Source organism: Oncorhynchus tshawytscha, linkage group LG01, assembly GCF_018296145.1.
Source record: "Oncorhynchus tshawytscha isolate Ot180627B linkage group LG01, Otsh_v2.0, whole genome shotgun sequence".
In the NCBI taxonomy this organism is placed as follows: Eukaryota; Metazoa; Chordata; class Actinopteri; order Salmoniformes; family Salmonidae; genus Oncorhynchus; species Oncorhynchus tshawytscha.
The window spans coordinates 27,296,491-27,316,683 of NC_056429.1; positions in this window are offsets into that span (position 1 = coordinate 27,296,491).

A 20,193-nucleotide genomic window follows, 5' to 3' on the forward strand; every position below is an offset into this window, starting at 1 on the left:
CTACCACCGCCTGGCCCCTAATACCATACTACTACCTACCGCCTGGCCCCTACTACCACCACCTGGCCCCTACTACCATACTACTACCCGCCTGGCCCCTACTACCACCGCCTACTACCACCGCCTGGCCCCTACTACCACCGCCTGGCCCCTACTACCACCGCCTGGCCCCTACTACCACCGCCTGGCCCCTACTACCACCGCCTGGCCCCTACTACCACCGCCTGGCCCCTACTGCCACCGCTGGCCCCTACTACCACCGCCTGGCCCCTACTACCACCGCCTGGCCCCTACTACCACCGCCTGGCCCCTACTACCATACTACTACTACCGCCTGGCCCCTACTACCGCCTGGCCCCTACACCGCCTACTACTACCACCGCCTGGCCCCTACTACCCATACTACTACCGCCTGGCCCCTACTACCACCGCCTGGCCCCTACTACCACCGCCTGGCCCCTACTACCGCCTGGCCCCTACTACCATACTCCTACTACCGCCTGGCCCCTACTATTACCGCCTGGCCCCTACTACCATACTCCTACTACCGCCTGGCCCCTACTACTACCGCCTGGCCCCTACTACCATACTACTACTACCGCTGGCCCCTACTACTACCGCCTGGCCCCTACTACTACTACTACTACTACCGCCTGGCCCCTACTACTACCGCCTACTACTACCATACTACTACTACCGCCTGGCCCCTACTACTACCATACTACTACTACCGCCTGGCCCCTACTACTACCACCACCTGGCCCCTACTACCATACTACTACTACCGCCTGGCCCCTACTACTACCGCCATACTACTACTACCGCCTGGCCCCTACTACTACCTACCTACCACCGCTGGCCCCTACTACCATACTACTACTACCGCCTGGCCTACTACTACCGCCTGGCCCCTACTACTATACTACTACTACCGCCTGGCCCCTACTACCATACTACTACCACCGCCTGGCCCCTACTACTACCATACTACTACTACTACCGCCTGGCCCCTACTACTACCACCGCCTGGCCCTACTACTACCATACTACTACTACCGCCTGGCCCCTACTATTACCGCCTGGCCCCTACTACTATACTCCTACTACCGCCTGGCCCCTACTACCATACTACTACTACCGCCTGGCCCCTACTACTACTACTACCGCCTGGCCCCTACTACTACCATACTACTACTACCGCCTGGCCCCTACTACTACCACCGCCTGGCCCCTACTACCATACTACTACTACCGCCTGGCCCCTACTACTACCGCCTGGCCCCTACTACTACCATACTACTACTACCGCCTGGCCCCTACTACTACTACTACCGCCTGGCCCCTACTACTACATACTACCGCTACTGGCCCCTACTACTACTACTACCGCCTGGCCCCTACTACTACTACTACCGCCTGGCCCCTACTACTACTACTACCGCCTGGCCCCTACTACTACTACTACCGCCTGGCCCCTACTACTACTACTACTACCGCCTGGCCCCTACTACTACTACTACCACCGCCTGGCCCCTACTACTACTACTACCACCGCCTGGCCCCTACTACTACTACTACCGCCTGGCCCCTACTACTACTACTACTACCGCCTGGCCCCTACTACTACTACTACCGCCTGGCCCCTACTACTACTACTACCGCCTGGCCCCTACTACTACTACTACCGCCTGGCCCTACTACTACTACCGCCTGGCCCCTACTACTACTACTACCGCCTGGCCCCTACTACTACTACTACCGCCTGGCCCCTACTACTACTACCACCGCCTGGCCCCTACTACTACTACTACTACCGCCTGGCCCCTACTACTACTACTACTACCGCCTGGCCCCTACTACTACTACTACAACCGCCTGGCCCCTACTACTACTACTACTACTACCGCCTGGCCCCTACTACTACTACTACTACTACCGCTACTACTACCATACTACTACTACTACTACTACTACTACTACCGCCTGGCCCCTACTACTACTACTGGCCCCTACTACTACTACCGCCTGGCCCCTACTACTACTACTACTACTACTACCGCCTGGCCCCTACTACTACTACTACTACTACCGCCTGGCCCCTACTACTACTACTACTACTACCGCCTGGCCCCTACTACTACTACTACTACTACCGCCTGGCCCCTACTACTACTACTACTACCGCCTGGCCCCTACTACTACTACCCGCCTGGCCCCTACTACTACTACTACCGCCTGGCCCCTACTACTACTACTACCGCCTGGCCCCTACTACTACTACTACCGCCTGGCCCCTACTACTACTACTACCGCTACCGCCTGGCCCCTACTACTACTACCGCCTGGCCCCTACTACTACTACTACCGCCTGGCCCCTACTACTACTACTACAACCGCCTGGCCCCTACTACTACTACTACTACCACCGCCTGGCCCCTACTACTACTACCGCCTACTACTACTACCGCCTGGCCCCTACTACTACTACTACTACCGCCTGGCCCCTACTACTACCATACTACTACTACCGCCTACTACCACTATACTACTACTACCGCCTGGCCCCTACTACTACTACTACTACACCACCTGGCCCCTACTACCATACTACTACTACTACCGCCTGGCCCCTACTACTACCATACTACTACTACTACCGCCTGGCCCCTACTACTACTATACTACTACTACTACCGCCTGGCCCCTACTACTACCATACTACTACTACTACTACTACCGCCTGGCCCCTACTACTACTACTACTACCGCCTGGCCCCTACTACTACTACCGCTACTGGCCCCTACTACTACTACCGCCTGGCCCCTACTACTACTACCGCCTGGCCCCTACTACTACCTACTACCGCCTGGCCCCTACTACTACCATACTACTACTACTACCACCACCATACTACTACTACCGCCTGGCCCCTACTACCATACTACTAACACCGCCTGGCCCCTACTACCATACTACTACCACACCCCGTTCAAGGGCACATAAATCATTTTTTGGGGCCTTTCAGCCTCAATGGTACACAGACACAATCCATGTCTCAAGGCTTCTTAAACCTGTCTCCTTAATTTACAATGATTTTAAAGTGGATTTAACAAATTACATCAATAAGGGTTCATAGCCTTCACCTGGGTTCATCTGGCCAGTCTGTCTTTTGTAAGTGTAATGCAGTTGATTGGTAACAATGATATGAACATGTATTGGGGTTGACATCCATACCAGCATTATACTCCGATTTTTACCCCAACATAGTTTGAAATACACATGTAAACACATACATTTTGATGGCCGGCAATGAGGAGATTCTGGATTTATACCCCACGGAGGGACTAAAGGAACAAGCCTTTGGGGCTCTGGTCAGGACTGGTGCACTATGTGAGGAATAGGGGGCCATTTGAGATATGACCAGTGTGTACATACTGAACTAACTGTTGAATAGCATAAGAGTATAATTGAGAATTATAATATTAAAGAAACCTAATTTAGTGTCAAGTTTGGATGGTGTGTGTGTGTGTACGTTTTTGCGTGTGGTGTGTGTGTGTGCATGAGTCCAATGTTTCCCCCAATTTTATTTTGTTTTTTTCAGAAGTGGAAAAGGTTGTGGGGGTTGGGGCAGACATAGGGGACATGCGCCGTGCCGCCCCCACCCCCCGGACAGTTTTTATAGAAGGATTGTGAGAATGTCATTTCTTTTTAAAAGGACGTTCTACTCTAAAATGAATGAAAATCTAATTATCCCAACACCATCTGTCTATGATCTCCCCCCATAAATGAGCCCAATAACATATTGCAAAAAAAAATGTTTAGGGCTGACTCTTACCATAGCCTATACATGGCACCATACCATATTATCAGGCAAGTGTGATATTACCAATAAGCACTTTTTCTGGATTAAAACAGGGCTACTTTCCTGCAATTATATTAATTTTTCCATGGAGCTGACATAAAATGTGGCAATGTGAAAGCTAATTTCCTGCAATTCTATACATTTTGCAACTGACAAAGAAAGAATTTGGGAAATTGAGGGGGTTGCTGGGAAGTTTGGGACTATGTATGTTTTCAACATTAAAAATTATTTAAATATGCTGTATTTCAGTGTTTAACAAAAAAAGTAATGGCTCCACTTCAATTGGCTGCTCTTGTATAGATGCTCCTGTATAGGGGGTCTAGAGATGCTCAAACGATCAACTGTTACTGTCTATATACAATAACCTGCTTTTTTAGTGTTCCTCCCTTAGAGGGAGCCAGATCATTACAGTAGAGATATCTAGATACAGACAATCAACTTAGACATCGCATCATTTTATCTGTCCCATAATGGCATCTGTGGGAGAACCCATTGGATGAGAAAGCCACATGTCCCTCCTCTTTGAGAAGGAGAGGATGTGAGAAGTATGCAATTGAGATCCACCCCATGAGAGCACAGGCACCGCCAGAGGCCATCTTCATTTTGAAGTAGTACATTTCTATGAGTTGGCAAACAAACTTGAAAGGGTGCATACTGCCAACTGGAGTATGTTGTTTGAACAGGTATAAAGCAAAGGTTGGCAATTTACTGCCACCTGCAGTTGTGGAATGTTTGCTTGGCTGATCCCATTGGAAGTCCCACCCAGTTGACTACTTCAACATGGTGAAAGTCCTCACTGGTGCTTCCCATGCTATAATGGGCTTTTGGGCACTAGAGTCCTCTATCGGACAACCAATGCCACCACTTTCTCTCCTCCCCCCCCCCTTCCGTCTCTTCCATCTGGCACAAATGGTCTTTGGTCATTTGTGGCATCGCCAGGTGTTGACAGATTAAAAAACAAGTTTACAATCATAGAGAGAGAACAGAGTGTGTGAAAGGCCTTGTGTGGGGCCAGTGGTGGTGGTAGCCTCATGACCGCATAGTTTCTAATCAAACTGAACTTTGGAATTTCCAACTGACTGGCTGGCCTGAATATTGTGTTTGTCTGCTGGGAGGTGTTGGGTGTTGTTAATAACGCTTTAATGATGGCATATATACAGACACAGTCATCACAGTTCGGAATATTAATGTCGTCACGAAGGGGGTCTGTTTCCGGTAAGTCAATCTTTGTTGAGTGGAAGAATAGAATTGCTAACTAAAAACCTATCTTTTTGTGTTAGAGATGGAGCTGTCAGATGCAAACAGACTTACAGGGGGAGTCCCATGGACAACACCACTGGAGAACGGGCCTTCTCCCCATATCTGGGGGGATGGTGGTACACCACTAATATTATGTGCATAACAGCCCATTCATACCCAATCAGGTCTGGTCTCCCAGTATCAGGGTGGGAGGAACAGGCACATACATACACACGGGGAGACCCCCTAGGACTGTATGTGGAACAGATCCAGTACTGACCTGCATCCACCCATCATTTCCACTAACCCCAGCTCTCAGCTGTCTGCGTAAAAAAATAACACACACACACACATTTTTATTTTCCGTTGAATCGTGCTTACAGAGATGCTTGGTTTCATTGCCATTTTTCTTCCTCTCCTCCACCCGTCTCTCGTCTTTGATGCACTTTTGCAGGTTCACTATGACTCAGCGACATCAAAAACATGTCACACAAACACCTCCCTCAGAAATCAGATGGGGGGGGATGTATAGGGGGCAGGATAGGATGTTCTGGAGACAGCTCTGCAGAATGGTCACAAGCCAGCTAACAATTCTAGGGGTAGAGAGTGTTTTTGTAATGTTCCCCTAATGTTTGAGTTTCCAGTTAGGGGAATATTCTGTTAGCAAAACCCTTCTCAGAACCTTTTTAGCATGTTTTGACATTCATTAGGAAAACATCCCCTTAATGTCAAACAGAACATGGTTGACAACGTTTCATGAGAACATTGCAAGAACATTCATGTGTCCAGTTTTCTGAAGGTTAGGAGAGTATTCCCTTAATGTCAAACTGAACATACCTAGACCGTGGTTGGCAGGTTCTCAGAATAAGATATTAATGCCCTGAACACATGTCATGGGAACGTTGCAGGAACATTTCTAAGTGACCCATAACTTTTGAGCGGTAGTGTACATATACAACTCACTTTGTACATGTTGAGTAATGACTATTTTGTAAGTGAACATGTCCTCACCTGGGATTTGATCTCATCTCTTAGTTGACGGTACTCCGGTCTTCCTGCTACACCACCATGTCCGTTTCATGTGTCGGTTAATGTGAATATTCATCGTGATTGAGGCATAGTTATTTTAAAAAATGTCAGAACTTTCAATATAGTTGTCTAAAGTTTTTCATGGGAACGTTGCAAGAATATTAATATGTCCAGATTTCAGGACCACACCTGATGGTCCCAAAAACCTTTTCATTACACATCGGGCCTTATTGTTGCCACGGCAATCAAAGCCCTGGTTAGTGTACCACTGATACCCCTTTATTTGTTGGAAAGGGATACTCACAGCACTTAAGTGTTTTCAACTTATATATTTGACACACGTTATTACATTGTGCATGTTCATTTATACAATAATAATTATTCAACATGTCCTCACCTGGGATTTGATCTCACAACCTCTTGGTTCACAGAACTCCTATCTTCCCACCATGTCCATGTCAGGTATCAGTTAATCTGACTATTCTCATCATTGACTTGATTTATTTCAGCAATTTAAGGGCTTTCTGTATAGTTGTCTAATGTTGGTGGGGAATGTTAACCTGTTAATGGATACTCCTAAATTGTTTTTAAATTGTGTGTACTTTTAACAGAGCTGAGATTTACTTCAAAGTGCACTCACCCTATTGCTTACACCTGTCAAGTTGTTTAATCTACATAAGTGTCCAGATTAGAAGGGGTTAGGGTTTCTTCTGGACAGGACCTAACGATACTGGCCCAATAACCACACACCCTAGAGATATCCCTTATTGTGACATTTTAATTAGATGTGTTGTAAATGTTGCCAAATGACTAACATATGTGCCCCCTGTATATAGCCTCGCTACTGTTATTTTGTAGCTCTGTTTTATTTTTCTATTTTCTTATTTTTTTTACTTCAGTTTATTTTAGTAAATACTTTAACACTTATTTTTCTTAACTGCATTGTTGGTTAAGGGATTGTAAGTAAGCATTTCGCTGTAAGGTCTACCTCCACATGTTGTAGTCGGCGCATGTGACAAATAACGATTTGATATTTTGCTAAGAATGTGACAGTAGCGTGACTGCCCTAGTTGGTCTTAAACCCAGGTCACCAGCACCAATGACAAAAACCCTTACCACTGTTCCAATAAGGGATATCTCTAGGATGTGCTTATTGGGCCAGTAAAGTTAGGCCCTGTCCTGTCCAGAATAAACCCTAACCCCTCCTCCCTAGGCACTAGAGTAGATCTGAAACAACTTGATAGGTGTAAGGCTCTAAGCAATAGGTGTAAGGCTCTAAGCAACACCCTATTGCTTAGAGCCTTACACCTATCAAGTTGTTTCAGATCTACTCTAGTGCCTAGGGAGGAGGGGTTAGGGTTTATTCTGGACTGGACAGGGCCTAACTTTAAGTACATTTTCATCTCTGTTAAACTTTATGGGTCTGGGGAGTTTCCTAGCCATGGACCCAAAATATTGATGTTTTGTTCCCCGAGCTACTTAGTTATCACTTTTGCTTTATGGCAAGGTGCTCCATCATGCTGGAAAAGGCATTGTTCATCACCAAACTGTTCCTGGATGGTTGGGAGAAGTTGCTCTCGGAGGATGTGTTGGTACCATTCTTTATTCATGGCTGTGTTCTTAGGTTAGGCAAAATTGTGAGTGAGCCCACTCCCTTGGCTGAGAAGCAATCGCACACATGAATGGTCTCAGGATGCTTTACTGTTGGCATGACACAGGACTGATGGTAGCGCTCACCTTGTCTTTTCCGGACAAGCTTTTTTCTGGATGCCCCAAACAATCGGAAAGGGGATTCATCAGAGAAAATGACTTTACCCCAGTCCTCAGCAGTCCAATCCCTGTACCGGGGGGGGGGGGTTCAGTTCATTTGCTTGGCAAGGAGGGACTTTGCAATTAATTGCAATTCATCTGATCACTCTTCATAACATTCTGGAGTATATGCAAATTGCCATCATACAAACTGAGGCAGCAGACTGAAAATTAATGTCATTCTCAAAACTTTTGGCCACGACTGTATACAGAAAGCCCTTAAAATTCTGAAATAAGTCTCTCTGACCTATATCAACCAACTAACTGGAAGCAGAGCTCACTTTCTTTCAAGCTGTTGTTTGATGCTTATTATATGCACTGACTGTAAATCAGCATCACTGACTGAGAAATAGAGGGGGGAAACTGTTTATACAGGAGAAAAGAGAAAGCCTCATGGTACAGGAGTGAGAGTGATTCATCTGTCACCACATCCCATCCTGATGAAACATATCACAACTACATATTGTACAGCCCCTAATGGGAGCTACTGCTCTGTGGGTGAGAGGGGTATTTACTGACCTGCACTTCAAATAACATTTCATATGTCTCATGCTTCGTAAACAACAGGTGTGGACTGACAGTGAAACGCTTATTTTTCAGGCCCTTTTCCAACAATGCAGAGAAAGAAAATGGAGAAATACCCACCCACACATACAAAGTCAGTGGGTGGGTGCCCATTCATGATTTCTGGGAACTGTAAAGTCAACACACTATTATCAGAGGGCTTGGAAAACAGACCCACACAAACCTTAGACCGGCTCAACTCAGTGTGAGACCCCTTGTTTAATGATCAAGCTGGTTGTAGTCCAGTCAATTATTTGCAGTGTTTCCTATCATGACAACACTGGGATTGAGTCATGATGGTTCAAATCTAACACACACACAGTTTAGATCAGAGGGATAACAGTGATTCCGGATGTAACAGGTGGAAAAGTGGGTGCATTGTGACGCACTGCCCACCACAGAGTGAGTTTCCCACGTTCATCAGAAGGGAAAATCTAAGGCTGATCAAATAAAATTGTGTGGGAGTAAAAGTGTGAGATTTAAAACACGATGACACTACTGTGACCTTACATTTGGTGAACCTATACATACAGATTTGTCTGTGTCAAATATCCAAATAAATTATCTGAATCTGATAACTTGCGTACACATAAACAGAATGATGTAGTGTTCAATCTTCATGAAACGCTGTACAGCTCTGTTTACTGCAGTACTGCACTGCTGTCTATTTCCTGATGCAACTATTTTTAAAAAGTACAGCATGTTGCAGTTTATGCTTAATCAATAAAGCTGACAGTCTGTGGATAGGTATTTAGTAAAACCTATAGATTCAAGTAAAATGTTACTTTTTACTGACAAAAGCCTGAGCTCTAAATGGTGAGCCAGTCTAACAATGGATAACCAGTGGATTATTTCACATAGTCTTTTCTACATGTGGGTCCAACAGAGTTCACATTTGCAGTTCTGATTGGTACCTTATAAAACAGAGGTGTCCAACCCAGCGATAACTGGAGAGATTCGATGATCTGAATCAGTTGGGTTAGTTCCGGGCTGGAACAAAAGCCTGCACCCGTGCAGCTCTCCACGACCCTAGTATGAATACAAACTGGCCAGTATTCACTTTTTCACAGCCTTTAACTTTTCCAGGAACAGACAAAAATAGTTTGTTACTTACTGTTAGCTATACGGATACAATTTGCAGTTATGTTCAGTTGAATGTTAAATTAAAACATGTATGGCACCCACTGAAGCAGGGGTAGGTAACTCTGTTCCTGGAGTACTGCAGGATTCTGTTCCAACTGGTCACCACACCCGACTGGGCTAATTGATCAGTTCAGTGAGTGCCTAAATTCAGCACACCTTGTCTTCCAAGTCAGCTAAATCAAAAACATGAAGTGGCTGCAGCACTCCAGGACCAGGGTTTCCTACCCCTGCACTGTAGCATTGACAAGATGCAGTCCGACAGGTGCCCTGTAGGGGAGCTGTTTCAGAGATACTGGCACATTGACCTCTTGTGCTTCCCATTCTGCATACTTGGCTACGTTATTTACGACTCAGTAAACTATACTGAACAAAACTATAAACGCAACATGTAAAGTGTTGGTCCCATGTTTCATGAGGTGAAATAAAAGATCACTGAAATGTTCCCAATGCACAAAAAGCTTATTTCTCTCAAATTTTGTGCACAAATTTGTTTATATCCCTGTTAGTGAGAATTTCTCATTTGCCAAAATAATCCATCCAACTGACAAGTGTGGCAAATCAAGAAGCCGATTAAACAGCATGATCATTACACAGGTCCACCTTGTGCTAGGGTCACTAAAATGTGCAGTTTTGTCACATAACGCCATGCCACAGATATCTCAAGTTTTAAGGGAGTGTGCAATTGGCATGCTGACTGCAGGAATGTCCAACAGAGCTGATGCCAGATAATTGAATGTTAATTTCTTTCTCTACCATAAGCTGGCACTTATGCTCATCCCCAACATCGTTTTAGAGAATTTGGCAGTACGTCCAACCGGCTTCACAACCTCAGGCCACGAATAACCATGCCAGCCCGGGACCTCCACATCCGGCTTCTTCACCTGCGGGATCATCTGAGACCAGCCACCCGGACAGCTGATGGAACTAAGAAGTATTTCAGTCTGTAAAAATCCCTTTTTTGGGGAAAACACATTCTGATTGGCTGGGCCTGGCTCCCCAGTAGGTGGATCTTGCTCCCAAGTGGGTGGGACTATGCCCTCCCAGGCCCACCCATGGCTACACCCCTTCCCAGTCATGTGAAAAACGTTAGGGCCTACTGAATTTATTTAAATTCACTGATTTCCTTATATGAACTGTAACTCAGTAAAATTGTTGAATGTTGTGTTTATATTTTTGTTCAGTAGATGTAAGAGGTAAGAAATACCTGTTTTTGTAGGGTTTCTCTCAGATCAGCCTTGGGAGGTTGAGCAACAAACAGAGTAGTGTCCTTGTTGCCCAACACATTTAACTCACCACGGTACTTAGTATTAGTGGCACTTTTCATAAGATTATAGGGTGAAAAGTTTTAAAATATCTCACTGTATACAGCCCCTCAGATTATGTGGTTAATATCATGGAGCATCCACCTGCAATACATCCCAATACCTATGACAGGTTAGGCCCCCTTCCCCAAGGCAGTAGTAATGAAAAGACAGTTCTGCTTTAATAAAATAATGAAAGTATATTGTCAGTTTTAGTCAACAACACAAGAGGCACAATTTCACAGTTCACAGAATAGCCTACTGTAACCTACCTCATGTGCACGTGTAACCTAACTGGAAGACAACCAATGAAAACATAGCAATACAACCCAGCAGTCTTACAGCATTTATCTCAAATATCACAATAACAAACACACAAACAAAAACAAAAAAATGACAGATGTTTCTGTGTTCATGGAGTTTGTATGAGGGCTGGCAGGGACTAAAATAATAGAAGTAGTCTACAACGTTGTCACAGTAATATTCTTCTCCTTTGAATGGCTAATTAGGCCTAAATGTTCATTTTCAACAGTGTCACCTGTCACCACAGTGTCACCTGTAGAGACCTGCCATGAGGAAGGATGTTAAGTGCCACATGCCTTTCAATGCATGACTATGAACACCTAGAAATGCGTATGCTGGAAGACGTGCTATATAAATGAAGTTGGATATTTAATACACTTATTTTCACAAGGACAAGTGCAGTTTTTCTTGATAACTCAGGATTTTATCACTTGACATGTCAATCATACAGTGGGAAGGATCCTATGAATCAAGACTGTGTGAATGCATGTACCACTCCGAATAAATACTGTGCCTTTGAAGATTTGTCTCTGGTCATGAGACTACAATACAGGCTGGATGTCTAAACAAAGTCAGTTATTCTGAATGCAAATAGATTTGTTTTGATTCATTCTCATCAATGACAACATTCCAGAATGGAGTTATCACTCCTCTGAGTCAGTCTGGTATCCGGGGCAATCTGGTTAGTGATTACATAATTGTCTCTTTCCTTGTAAAATATTGACTGCTGTATAGAACACATTGTATTGCTAAAATGCTTCAACTTAACTTAATAGCTACACTCACCGACACAGGATACATTTTTATCCCTCATACTGGCGCTGACCAAACAGGTCAGTTTCCCCTCACTATAGCTGCACTTCTCCACATGGCCAGATTTATAGTGACCTTCTCCCCTTTTAATGCTCATCCTTGAAAATTGCAATAATGTCTGTATTGGGCACCAAAGTCAACATACTTTATAACCAATTATCTAGGCTATGTAAAACAAAAAGATTGATCTACTGCTCTGCTTACTAGCTAGCAAAAGTTTAGTCAGTGTCTTGCTTAGACAGAGAAAGGGGATGCAAGAAGTTCAGTGCTTTTGGACAGTAGCTGACAGTGTCGGCTAGGGATGACGTGCAGGAGCTTCTTGCAGGAATTTGTAGTCTTGCTGAGGTCTTCTCTGTTGATAATTAGCATAGATGAAAATATGAATAAAACTCACCTTGCCCGAGAAAGAATTACACGTTTATCAACACGTCACGACAAGGTAAGCCTACACCAAACACATACTTAATTTGAAGCGTTTGTAAAAATCCTTGTACCAGAATGAAATAATAGCTAGTTTGAAAGCTATCTTCTCCTCCTAGCTACTAGCAAGATTTACTTGTTGTAACTAGTGTTAGGGTTGCGTCAATCGAATCTGGTATCAGGATAAGTATGACACTGAGTCATTGAATTGTAGACTATGTATTTTTTATTAGCTAAGCAATAAGTGGTAAATGCAATTTTCGTATATACGGGCTCTCTGTCACACCTTGCAGGGCAAACAGAGAACTGACTTGTTCCTGACAAAGATATTATAATATACTCTGACAGAAGTAGTTCCTGCTTCCGAGCCGGCCTGTCACAGAGTAGAGACTGGGCGTGGTTTAAACTCACCCAGCCTATCGTTGATTGTTGGTGCACAGGCCGGTCCCAGCCTCCTAGACGCTTCAGCGGTCAGTCGTTGTAGTTGTGTAGAATATCTCTGCGCTCACACACTCAATACAGTTATCTCACACCTGGCTCCTGTTATCTAACAAAAGACCGTTTGTTCTCGCAACACTATGTTCTGAATGTGCCCCCACAACTCATTGCACAGTACCTGTCTTCATGTTATTCTGTATTTTTCCATCACGAGAAAGGCCCATGGTCCTGAAACTGTTAACAATGTCTCAAGTCAGCTATGTTGCATAACACATACTGTATACCCACACAAGCCAACAGCAAATAATATTCCATCACATATGATATGGTAACGGGCTATAGTGTATAACACAGAACCTCACACTAGCTAACTAGTTAGCTAGATACATTACGAAGGTTGCTGTGTTCTAAATTGGGAGTCATTTTACAGCTTGCACTGATGGTATTACATTTCTATAACTCGATTACAATAGTAGAATAGAATAGAATAGTTCGATTACACACACAAACATGATTTTACCTGATACTCGTTTGTCGGGCGGAGATCTTGCTCAGCTGTGTATAGACAACCCCTATATACGTAAAAGGTGATTGGCAGACGTGATCAACAGAGATAGTACCATGCATAGTACACACATTTTTATGGATTTACAGTTTAGTAATCTGCGGCGTTTGCCCGTCCAGCTAGCGAACATAAACGTAAGTACAAACAATATGTAAAAACCAGCTCCTCCCTCGAAAAAGATCGATCATCTCGAAAAGTAGATAGCTTGCTGTAGCCCACCACCAACAAGAACAAGAAGAAAAGCAGATCAACTGTCACTATAACTGACTGAGCTGTCAATCACACTGTAATCTCTCTCCTCTCCCTCACTTTACCCCTCTCCCACAAACACACCAAAAAATCCTATAGGCCTTAACATGGCCGATACAATACCAGCAACTGGAAAAAGTGCAACTTTTCAAATGGTTCACCTATTTTGAATGCAGCTGTTCAATGAGTGAAACACACAGGTTTCACTCTTAGAAATAACCTAGAACCTAAAAGGGTTATTCGGATGTCCCAATAGGAGAACCCTTTGAAAAAAACTTTTTGGTTCCACGTAGAGCATTTTTGAATTCCATGTAGAACCCTTTACACAGAGGTTTCTACATGGAACCAAAAAGAGTTCTACCAGGAACCAAAAAGATGTTATCTTATGGGGACAGCAGAAGAACCCTTTTGGAACCCTTTTTTTCCAAGAGTGTATTATAGTTTTGAGACAGGCTAATATTATGGCCTCCAGTGCTAATAGACTGGAGCCTATTATCCAGTGTTGTGCCAAGATTTGACACGCTATTCAAATCAAATCAAATTGTATTGGTCACATACACATATTTAGCAGATGTTAGCTCCAACAGTACAGTAGTATCTAACAATTCACCACAATACACAAATCTAAAAGTAAAAGAATGGAATTAAGAAATATATAAATATTAGGACGAGCACTATCAGAGTGGCATTGACTAAAATACAGTAGAATAGAATACAGTATATGGTTGATTTTGTAAATACGGGAACTTTGGGATGTTAAATGTTTTGGAAAATGAAACCTCTTGAAACTCCTTTTTATCTATCTGAATATTTTCTTCACTCTGTCTGGAAACAAGATCTAATAGTGACTGAGACCATACTATTTAAGTTTTATTTTATCGGTATCCCCAAATAACCGAGGAGAAATGTCATTACCACCAGTGCCACATCATAAAATTTGCTATTTTAATTGAAAAGGAAATTACAGAAATAGTGCCTATGGTACTTTATATAACATTTCACATGAACTGTATTTTTTCATGTTACTTATTTACTATTTGGAAGTTTCTTAATTATATGTATTCATCATTGTCATGTCTAAATGTTCATATATGCCTTGATGATACTCAAACATGTATTTACATCAAAATCTTAATATTTTACATTACTTTAGAAAGTATCTTATAAACAAGCATATAAGGTTCACATAAGGGAAAAATCATCAATATCAATTGTAATTTAATGCACCTTTGCCTCAAAAATATGTACCGTGATGGTAATCACTTGGTGTTGTGGTAATGACAGTGTGGTGGATATTACATTTCATATAAAACATCTGACGAAAAATACCATTAAATACCTTTTTTTTAAAAATACCATTATATACCATTAAACGTTTTCACAGCTGTACATGTTTAATTTGATTGAAGATATAGAACAGACCATTCGTTCGAATTCATCCCAAAGGAGTTCGATGGGGTTGAGGTCAGGGCTCTGTGCAGGCCAGTCGTTCTTCCACACCTGCTCAACAAACCATTTCTGTATGGACCTCGCTTTGTGCACGGGGCATTGCCATGCTGAAACAGTGAAGGGCCTTCCCTAAAACTGTTGCCACAAAGTTGGAAGCACAGAATTGTCTAGAATGTCATTGTCTGAAGTAGCGTTAAGATTTCCCTTCACTGGAACTGAAGGCCTAGCACAAACCATTAAAAACAGCCCCAGACCATTATTCCTCCTCCACCAAACTTTACAGTTGGCACTCTGCATTGGGGAAGGTAGCATTCTCCTGGCATCCACCAAACCCAGAGTCATCTGTCGGACTGCCAGATGTTGAAGCGTGATTCATCACTCCAGATAAAGCGTTTCCACTGCTTCAGAGTCCATTGGTGGCTAGCTTTACACCACTCCAGCTTGGCATTGTGCATGGTAATCTTGTGCTTGTGTGCGGCTGCTCGGCCATGGAAACCCATTTCATGAAGCTCCCGACGAAGTAACTTTGCTGACGTTGCTTCCAGAGGCCGTTTGGAACTCGGTAGTGAGTGTTCCAATGTAGGACAGACGATTTGTATGCGCTACACGCTTCAGCACTTGGTGGTTGCGTTCTGGGAGCTTGTGTGGCCTACCACTTCGTGGATGAGCCGTTGTTGCTCCTAGACGTTTCCACTTCACAATAACAGCACTTACAGTTGACCGGGGCAGCTCTAGCAGGGCAGAAATTTGACGAACTTACTTGTTGGAAAGGTGACATCCTATGACGGTACATACGGTGTCCATATACTTTTGTATATATAGTGTATGTCCTTGTCCTCTCCTTGGTTGATTTAGGGGGCATCTTATAGAAACATTTAATATAAATAACCAAAGTCAGTAATAACCATAGTAAGTCACATAAATAGACATCAAAATCACTCAATCAACCTAACATAATACAATATGTAATGGTCTTATTTAGCAAATACGTGTTCAATTCCAACTTAACCATGACCATATATGACCATATATGTCATGTGTTTGTCTTTTCAGGGAAGTAAAAATGTATGACCTAATACATTTTGTCATTACCACTACATTCGGTCCTTACCATCACATTTCATTATGTGGTGGGAATGACATTTCTACAGTATTATTCTAGCATGCTAACCCCAGCTAGCATACAATGTATCCTAAATACACATAATTAGCCTATTTGGTAATGATGTACAATACAAATATCTTCTCAAGTCATATTTACCTTTATTTTTCTATAATTTCCTGGCATCAAAATTGGAATTCCCCTCCACTATTCATGTCCATGGTAATCAAGTAAACAAACTAAAAAAAAGTCATATAAAGTCATATAATCATGTAATCATATAATTTTTTTTGTCGTGGTGGTAATGACACAATACTTAGAGACGACTGTATTTTGTGTAAAAAAAAAAGTATGAAATGGCTTATTCACATCTAATATGTATATAGTTTCCATTTATTTGACTCTTTTTAAACAGGTGTATTAAATATTTTTTTAATTATCAAGACTTTTGTAAGTGTAATACATAGAAGAATGTCAAAAGTCGGTGTGAGGCAGGACAAAAACAGTGAAGGTTTGTTATTTTAGTCTCTACTTAATGGATGTGGGGGAAAAAAATCTAAATGAACATTTTATCTTACAAATCTAACCCTGAGAGACAAGAAGGCCCGTATTTGCAAAATCACCCATATACATATGACTTCCAAGGAAGATTTTATTATCATGAAGGAGCGTGCAGTTCAGTGTTAGCACTTTCTATAGCGGTTCCTTCTGTATTATATAAACAGAACTTCCATTTAAAACCCTTTCCTGCAGTCAAATGACCAAATCGCCCTCTAGTGGCCTCATGGATAGAATGATATTCATATTATTAAAAAAACAACTGCAGATGTTATATTTAAGTCTTCTGTGATATAAAGTGTAATATTGGGATGAGAATTCCAAATGTAATATATTTCTACTCTATATCTGACATGGTAAAGGTGTTTTGTTTTTAATGCCCATAACCATGTGTATGAGGTGTGTACTTTTGTTTCAAAGTAGATTTGTTTAAGACTAACAAGAAGCATTCTGTGACCCTGTGTAGCCCAATGCAGTAAAAGGTTAAAGCCAAAGATTGTCATGAACCGAAGCTATTATTATCACTCCCTAACCTGACTGCCAAATAACTAACCTGACTGCCAAATAACCTGACTGGATGTAAATGGTTGCTTATTAGTCATAGCCCTTTCAAATCCAATCAACATTCATTTATTCATGAATGAGTGTGTGTGCTGTAATGGACAGCACAGTGGAGTACCATACACCCACTTACTACAGCACAAATCTGACAAACAACCTGCCCACAAGGAAGTGGATGAATGGCCTTAAGTACTGTAATCACAAGGGTAGAGATGCTGTTAAGGCTTGGCTGCATAGGGCAGTCATGTGAAATAGATTTGGCTACTTAGGCCTTGCATAGGTATGGCTCAGGTGTAGCCAGCAAACAAACATTGCTTCATGACCATGATGATGAGAAACACTGCATCACGTCTCTGCTGAACTTTCACTTTCTAAATGGTCCCTGCTGTGGAACAAACGCTTACGCAATGTCCTCGGGCACAGTATCACACAATGAACACCCGGTCTTTGACTGACAGATAGACCTGGGCTCTGGAAAAACTTTAAAATCAGCACTGATGACTGGGTATTTGATGCGAGGCTGTGCAGTTTTTTCATATGAAATACTTTATTTGATCCAAAGCATAGTAAATATTCAGAACATTCACTATAACAGGGAAAGCACTGGGTTAAAATAATACAGTGCAAGATCAGACTTCCTTAGATAATAAAAGAGTCCTCTTATATCATGCCATTTAGCTAAAGCGACTTACGTGCATATATGTTTTTAGTATGGGTGGTCCTGGGAATCGAACCCACTATCCTGGCTTTGCAAGACAAATGCTCTACCAACTGACCTACAGAGGACCACAATATAATTACATAGACAACATATTTACATACAATCATATTCCACCATCCTATTATTACATTTAATCACTTTGTAACTTCCTGGTTGATCAATACGTTTTACAACTAAAATATTGTAGAAAATATAAGGTATGCATTTCTTTCTTGGGATTCCCTGTCCCCTAACATTCTGATAACATACAATAACGATACCAGTATACACATACACTGAGTGTACAAAACATTAGGAACACCTGCTCTTTCCATGACATAGACTGACCAGGTGAACCCAGGTGAAAGCTATAATCCCTTATTGATGTCACTTGTTAAATCCACTTCAATCAGTGTAGCTGAAGGGGAGAAGACAGGTTAAAGAATGATTTTTAAGCCTTGAGACAATTGAGACATTGATTGCGTATGTGTGCCATTCAGAGGGTGAACTGCAACGCTGCTGGGTTTTTCACACTCAAATTTTTCTTGTGTGTATCAAGAATGGTCCACCATCCAAATGACATCCAGCCAACTTGACACATCTGTGGGAAGCATGAGTCAACATGGGCCAGCATCCCTGTGGAATGCTTTCAACACCTTGTAGAGTTAAATGCCCCAACGAATTGAGGCTGTTCTGAAGGCAAAAGGGGGTGCAACTCAATATAAGGAAGGTGCTCCTAATGTTTTGTACAATCAATGTATAATTATTGTACACAAGTGAACACGTATGCATGTAATGTACCGGTATTTACTGCCCGATTCTTTTAAGCAAACGTTACGATTTTAAGTTGCGTGTAGAAATGTATCAGCTCCATTGTTTATGTTTTGTTGTTAACTCTAACGGTATCTTACAGAGTGTGGCATAACACTTCTAGACTGTACTGTTTCAGTCCGGTCACTGCTCGACAAGCTCGTAGACTGTACTGTTTCAGTCCGGTCACTGCTCGACGAGCTCGTAGACTGTACTGTTTCAGTCCGGTCACTGCTCGACGAGCTCGTAGACTGTACTGTTTCAGTCCGGTCACTGCTCGACGAGCTCGTGTTTGTTTCAGTCCGGTCACTGCTCGACGAGCTCGTAGACTGTACTGTTTCAGTCCGGTCACTGCTCGACGAGCTCGTAGACTGTACTGTTTCAGTCCGGCCACTGCTCGACGAGCTCGTAGACTGTACTGTTTCAGTCCGATCACTGCTCGACGAGCTCGTAGACTGTACTGTTTCAGTCCGGTCACTGCTCGACGAGCTCGTAGACTGTACTGTTTCAGTCCGGTCACTGCTCGACGAGCTCATAGACTGTACTGTTTCAGTCCGGTCACTGCTCGACGAGCTCGTAGACTGAGAAAGTGCTCTCTTTCAGTTTGGGTTTGCCCGTGTTGAAGACGAGGTAAACCCGACCACCTTTCAACAACTTGACCTCCGTAGCGAAGGTGATCTCAGGACAGGTTCCGTTGTTGGTTTTGATCTTACGGCTGCTTTTGAGTTTCCAAAACAGGTAGACTTTCCCCTTCCCTTCTGCCATCGTCACCTGGCCATGGATGAAATAGATGGCGTCCTTTGGGGCGATGAAGATGTCATAGTCGTATTCGTCTTGTTTCATCTTCTGACGGTTTGCCCTCTGAAGACAGAGGAGAGACAGTTACAGTTACCATCTGTGTATTGTATACGCAGTTGTTCTTGCCATAACCAGAGCCGTGAGTCTATTGCTGGGTCTACTTATTTCATTACACTGAGAGACAGTTAACATACACTTACAGTACATAAAGGACGTACAATGTACTACCTGAGATCGAGATTAGTGTGTGATATGAAGACCATAGGAGAATAAAGACAGAAGCATTAACCTTGAAGTATGAAGGTCTTGTTTAATTTCTCTGTGCAATTTGCTTGTCCACTTCCCTAGAGAGAGAGAGAGAGAGATGAGAAATACAACTTTACACACACACACACACACACACACACACACACACACTTACCTGTGTGGTTCTCTGGGTGTAGAACCCAATGCAGAACCCCACGAATAGAGCCATGATC